Raw genomic sequence first — 7624 nt, forward strand, 5'->3', positions numbered from 1 at the left:
GTTTTGAGTGAAGCGTGGCAGATTGGTTTATTTTTTTTGGTTGTTTGGGTGCATCTAGGTCATTAGAGCTCTGTCAAGCAGCTAAGGCTCCACCATTTGCACCTAGGTTATTAGAACATAACACAAAACATAGATAACATGCACAAGCCCCCCAACTTCAACAAAACATATATAACATGAGGAAGAGACAAGGATTCAGTTCAGATTAAAGAAGGATAAGAAACCTTCATTGCTCTTGTTTCCCTCGTTCATTAGGAGATTCCCTTTTGCAGAGGATGGGGAAAATGAGCATCCAATTAATATGATTGGAATCCCAGCTCAATCACTTCTGTATGTCTCCTGGCCTCAACGGAATAATGGGAGAGTGGCAACTTCACAGTACTTTTACAGGGGAGGAGCTCACAACTTGAAGAGGCCCCTAAACAAGCTGCACAGCTGAGAAATTGCTTTACGTTTCAGAATCTTCAATGCACATTTGATTCCTTTAAGAAACCGATACATGCAGATATGAGGGAACCTTAATGTAGAAATTTCAAGACAATTTTATCTGAAAGAGAATCTGTTATTGCTCTCTTTGTTCCCTCACCGTCTTTTTTGTTTTCATGTAGTTCCTCATTTATTTTCTGGAATATTACAGATGAAAATATCAAATGTCATGACAACTCTGGAAAACCAAGATGAGCTGATGAAAGTGTAAAACCATAGTTACATGCTCACAACATATGCACAACAATCATAAAAGGATTAAGGCTTACCTTCAGCAATAACAGGCATGGATTCCATCTTATGCAACTGCTTAACTCGATCACTGAATGTGGTCTTCTGTTACTTACCAACTTGCTTCTCAATGGACAGAACTTATGCAATAGTCGTGGTAGTAATCAGGGACCAATTCATCTGTATATATATGAGACTTAAACCTCAAGAAGCTTCCCATTAAAGCATTCCTTGTCGGTTTAGGTTTCACTATTAGATTCCTAATGTATCACAACTTATAGCCTTTCTTGTCGACTAAGCAATGGATTACTATCCTTAATGAATTGATACACTACTTCATTAAGTCACTAGTATTGATTCACTGTTTGTATCCATGTTAAACTAGGATTGATATTAAGCTAATCATCAATTACTTTATGATGATATGTGTTATGTCCATATTTGATCTTACAATCTCCCCCTTGGACTCACACATATCATGCTCGATGATTTGCACCAGAGAACATCAAAACCTACTTAACTTACTGAAGTGCGCGCCAGATAACAAACTCAAATCGAAAATCCATTCCAACATGGTCAGATCACAGTTACTTATGTAGAGCAAGAAACAGTATACATTTTAACAAAAATGCAGAGTTTCAAAACCACTAACACAAGCTTCTGCAATCTACATATGTTCAACCAGAAGTGATACAATATATGTTAATGTGTATCAACAAGTAAACATATATTAGGTCCTACTTTATGTTTCTAAAACCAGAAACTCAAGCAAATTCACTGAACACTGATGGCTTAAAAATATTGCTTGAACCTTAACATCATGCTTCACATGATTTAAGCCATCTGATAGCAAGTATAACTTTAAACACAAAATCGATAATTTTCAGAACATTCAACAAAAAACTGCAGCAATAACCAAAATCTGAAAATACCTCAAAATTTATAAATAATAAAATCTGTCATTACAAACAAGTTGTGATAAATAAAGTCAAAAGATCACAACTAAAAATACAAGAACTCAAAAACCTTAGAAATTTAAATTGCTCCAACTGGATTAACTCTCTACTGAACCTAAGCATCTAGACTAGCTAAAACTCCAATGTTGGCTGTATGCTTCTGGAATGCTGCTACTGACAATGCCTTGGTGAAGGGGTCTGCTAGCTGTGAATTCGTGTCAATGCTCAAAACAACTATCTCACCATGCTTAACCCTTTCTCTAACACTGTAATACTTTAAATCAATATGCTTAGAATTATTTGATCTTTTACTGTTCTTGCTAAAGAAAACTGCAGCTTCATTATCGCAATAAATCACAAGTGTGTCTGCCACAATGTGACTTAACACTTTGGTCTGCATCAAGAAATTCCTGATCCAAAGTCCTTCACACACAGTTTCATATACTGCAATAAATTCAGCTTGCATGGTGGAGGTTGAAACTAGAGTTTGCTTCATGGTTTTCCAAGCAACTGCACCTCCTGCTAGCATGTACACGTATCCACAAGTTGACTTCTTGGAGTCTGGATAATTCCCTGCGAAATCAGAATCTGAAAATCCAACGAGGTTCAGATCCTCCACTTGCCTATAAACTAGCATGTGACTTTTAGTTTTCTGCAGGTATCTCAACACTTTCTTCCCAGCTACCCAATGTTCATGGCTTGGATTAGACTGAAATCTTGATAAAATCCCTACTGCAAAAGACAAGCCTGGCCTAGTGCAGACTTGTGCATACATGAGACTTCCTACAAGTCTAGCATAAGGCTTTGACTCCATATTTTCTTTCACAACATCACTTTTGGAACTTTGCTTCTTGGTTAGTTTATCTCCTTTGGACATGGGGACTTCTCCAGTTGCACACTTCTCCATACCAAATCTCTTCAAAACTTTGGTAATATAATTCTGTTGAGACAAACCAAGTAGTCTCTGTGCTCTATCTCTTTTAATCTCAATGCCTAGTACATAGGATGCTTCTCCTAAGTCTTTCATGTCAAAATTCTTTGACAGAAAGCTCTTGGTGTCTTTAAGCAGTTTAATGTTACTGCTAGCCAAAAGTATATCATCAACATAAAGTACTAGGAAAATAAAATTGTTCCCAACTGTCTTCAAGTAAACACACTCATCAACAAGATTCTCTGTAAATCCAAAAGTAGAAATCACAGAATCAAATTTCTTGTACCACTGTCTAGAAGCTTGTTTAAGGCCATAAATTGATTTTCTTAACCTGCATACTAAGTTTTCACTTCCAGCTTGCACAAAACCTTCTGGCTGCTTCATATAAATCACTTCATCTAGTTCACCATTCAAAAAGGCTGTCTTAACATCCATTTGGTGTAGCTCCATATCAAAGTGAGCAACTAAAGCCATGATTATTCTAAATGAGTCTTTTGTAGAAACTGGAGAAAAAGTCTCAGTAAAGTCAATGCCCTCCTTCTGTGTAAAACCCTTGGCAACTAATCTTGCTTTATGTCTCTCTATATTGCCATTTGCATCTCTTTTGGTTTTGAAAACCCATTTACAACCTATAGGTTTCTGATTTGGGTCAGGTTCAACTAATTCCCAAACTGCATTTTGACTCATGGAATTAATTTCTGCTTCCATTGCTAGCTGCCATTGATGAGATTCACTACTTTCAATGGCCTGGTTAAATGTAGTTGGATCATTGTCCTCTGCACAATCTATTTCAATTTCTGCTTCTTGCAGATAAACAATGTAGTCACTATCTTCCCCCCCATAAGTTGGTTTTCTTGCTCGCTGTGATCTTCTAGGCTGAGGGTTGTCAGTTACGTGGTCAGTTACCTGACCAGTGACAGTTACTTGGTCAGTTACATGGTCAGTGACATGACCAGTGACAGGTACTTGACCAGTTACTTGGTCAGTGACATGACTAGTTACAGGTACTCGACCAGTGACTTGGTCAGATACTTGACCAGTTACATGGTCAGTGACTTGTCCAGTGACAGTTACTCGGTCAGTGACATGGTCAGTTGCTTGACTAGTTATAGGTACGTGATCAGTTACTTGGTCAGTTACTCGACCAGTGACTTGATCAGTTACTTCTTGTTCTAAAGGCAATGCTACGCTTATATTCTCATCCGACACAATTTCCTCAAAATCTGAGGATAAATCCTCAAGGTTTGTATTGTGAACTTTTTCACTTAGAAACTTTACTTGATGTGTTTCAAAAATTCTAGGTGAATGATAAGCAGAATATAATTTATAGCCTTTAGATTTATCTGGATAACCTATAAAATAGCAACTAACTGTCTTAGGATCAAGTTTATTCAAGCTTGGATTATAAATCCTAGCTTCTGCATGACATCCCCAAACATGGCAGTGATGAAGACTAGGTTTTCTGCCACACCAAAGCTCAAAAGCAGTATTATCTATGGCTTTGCTAGGTGTTCTGTTGCAAATATAATTTGCAGTTTTTAAAGCCTCACCCCACAGAAATTTAGGCAAACCTGTTGTACACATCATGCATCTAACCATGTTCAAAAGAGTCCTATTCTTTCTCTCTGCAACACCATTCTGTTGTGGGTTATAGGGTGTTGTATATTGAGCTTTAATTCCATTGTCTTGTAAAAACAAGGCAAATGGACCCTTTTGTTGGCCGGATTCAGTGTACTTGCCATAGAACTCACCTCCTCTATCTGATCTTACTGTTTTGATTTTCTTTTCTAGTTGATTTTCTACTTCAGACTTAAAGATTTGAAAGGCTTTCAATGCTTGTGCCTTTTCTGAAAGTAGATAAATATAACTGTATCTAGAAAAGTCATCAATGAATGTGATAAAATACACATTTCCACAGATAGTTTGATGCCTAAATGGTCCACATATATCAGTGTGTATGAGTTCTAATAAATTTTGGCTTCTATATGCAGTCTTCTTTCTAGTATTAGTTATTTTTCCCTTAAAGCATTCAACACAGTCTGTTAGATCAGAAAAATCAAGTTCATTTAGGATGTTGTTTTTCACCAAAATTTTCAGTCTCTCTTTTGAAACATGGCCGAGTCTTCTATGCCATAAAAATGCAGACTTTTCATTTAGTTTGGTTCTTTTAACACCTGTTAAAGTGCTAGTACTGTTAGTGTTATTTTCAACAAGTAAAATTTCTTGTTGAGCCATTGAACAATTTAACTGTAAATAATCATTCATAATAACACCAGAACCAATTTGAACAGAATTTTTAGAAATAAGAATTCCATTACTATCCATAACAAGTCTACAACCAGATTTTACTAAAAGAGAAACTGAAACCAAATTCCTTCTCATGGAAGGTACATAAAAAACATTGTCCAGAACTAATAATTTTCCTAATCCTAAATCGAGCTTTAAGGTTCCAATAGCCTTGACTGCTACTCTCATGCCATTTCCTACACACAGGTTCACTTCATCACTTTTTGGGATTCTCCTCCTTATGAATCCCTGCAAAGAATTAGTAATATGAATAGGTGAGCCTGAATCTATCCACCAAGACTGTGGTTCAACATTTATAAGATTAATTTCTAAGGAAAAAACTGTATTAGAAAAAATCTTACCCTTTTTGGCTAACCAGTTCTTATAGCCAGTGCAGTCCTTTTTCATGTGTCCTACTCTTTTGCAAAAGTAGCACTTGAACCTGAATGGCCTGTTTTCCTTGGCCACTACAGCTGTTGAACTCTTAGTTATGGCTTTGGTAGGCTTGAGCTTATTCTGGGGCTTTTTCCTTTTAGGCTTCTCAATGAGGTTAATGGTTGTAGCAGGTTCCTTTTCTTCCTTGATCCTAGATTCCTCATCCACACAGATGGATATAAGTTCATCTAGAGTCCAGTTTCCCTTTTGAGAGTTGTAACTGGTCCTAAGATGACTAAAACTGTTAGGCAAGGAATGTAGTGCATAATGCACTACTTGCTCATCCCTAACCCCCATTAAGAGTTCCCTGAGTCTGCCATTTATATTGATCATCTTCATAATATGTTCTCTAACTCCCCCTGAACCCATGTACTTCAAATCATGAAACTCCTTGGTTAGCCTAGCTGCTTCTGCTTTTTCACTTTCTTTAAACTTAGCACCTATGAGTTCCAGAAAATCTGATGCTAGCTCAGGCTCTTCTATACTTCCCCTGACAGTCTTAGACATAGATGTTCTAATGAGGTTCTTAGCCATTCTATTGGATCTATGCCACTTCTTGTAAAGGTCAGTATCTTTCTTGGTGCTCTTTTCATTTAACTCTTCAGGCTTATCCTCAGTAAAGCAGTAGTCTATGTTCTCATGCATTCCCATATAATTTTCCACAGAGTCTAGCCAAGCTCTATAGTTGGTTCCAATTAACATCAAGACACTGTTCAAGTTCATGTAAGAGTTACCTAAGGAGCAAAACAAAAATTCGAGTGAGTTCTCAGTTTGTAAAGAAAATATATTTAAGTTTTCTGTGTTTTATTTAGCTTTAAGTAACCAAAACAAGAACATACAGAAAACCTAAACAACCATACTTGCATTCATGTCAGTCCATAACAAAAACAATATTAAGCATCACTTTTGAGCAGAAACTTAATATCCTGGAGTTCTTTATCAATATGCCATGTTCAATGAAAACAAGTTATCCAAAGAAATTTATCCACATCTTTAGACAGAAGAAAAATTTCTAAGTATCCGAATTTATTTTCATCAAGCATGCATACTGCTGTTTTGTATTCTAAAACCACACTTGACCACTTCTTTGGAAGATAAAATTGAAGCGTAGTTTTAAAACACAAAACACAATTTCAGTTTTGTTACTCGATCAGGTACAGTTACTTGACCAGTTACACGTACCTGATCAATGTTTTCTGCCAACATCAATGAAGGATGCTTTGTGCATCATAATCACTTGTGCCAACAGAAAACCACAAAACATATGAGCTCTTTTACTTTACATTCTATCCAGATTCATCCTTGTAAGAAAGTTAAGCTCTTGTATCTGTCAATTTTAATAACGTGTAAACAAAATCTGGGAGATTTTTGTTCTTCATACAAGTTCACACAATCACAGATACAATACCACATCATCAATCAATTCAACATGCATATTCAAGCATAACCAAAATTGGTTCGATTCCAAGAAACCACAGAACAATCAAGAAATTGTAAATTTCATCCGGTCACCATCTACTCTAGCCTAACGCACGCCGGGAATGCTACTAGGGTTCTTGGGCACAATCAAAACTTTAATTATCATGCTATGAATCGAAAACAATTTTCACAGAAAAACCTGTTTTTGCTTTTTCCCCAATTTGCTGCTAAAAAATCATAGCGGAAGCGTGAATTTTATAATTAACCAGATGCAGCAGTCGACTTAAGTAACTTACCTTGATCAGGTACCTGACCAGTTACTTGGTCAGTTACCTGGTCAGTTACTTACTTGGTCAGGTACCTGATCAGTTACATGACCAGTGACTTGGTCAATAATCTGATCAGTTACTTGACCCGTAAAGCAAAAACCCTTAAAAAAAAATTTATGTTTGTTTTGCAAAACCCTAAAACAATTTTTCATATTTGTGAGCCTATGCTCTGATACCAATTGTAAAACCATAGTTACATGCTCACAACATATGCACAACAATCATAAAAGGATTAAGGCTTACCTTCAGCAATAACAGGCATGGATTCCATCTTATGCAACTGCTTAACTCGATCACTGAATGTGGTCTTCTGTTACTTACCAACTTGCTTCTCAATGGACAGAACTTATGCAATAGTCGTGGTAGTAATCAGGGACCAATTCATCTGTATATATATGAGACTTAAACCTCAAGAAGCTTCCCATTAAAGCATTCCTTGTCGGTTTAGGTTTCACTATTAGATTCCTAATGTATCACAACTTATAGCCTTTCTTGTCGACTAAGCAATGGATTACTATCCTTAATGAATTGATACACTACTTCATTAAGTC

This window comes from Rosa rugosa, chromosome 2, assembly GCF_958449725.1.
Source record: "Rosa rugosa chromosome 2, drRosRugo1.1, whole genome shotgun sequence".
NCBI classification, from domain to species: Eukaryota; Viridiplantae; Streptophyta; class Magnoliopsida; order Rosales; family Rosaceae; genus Rosa; species Rosa rugosa.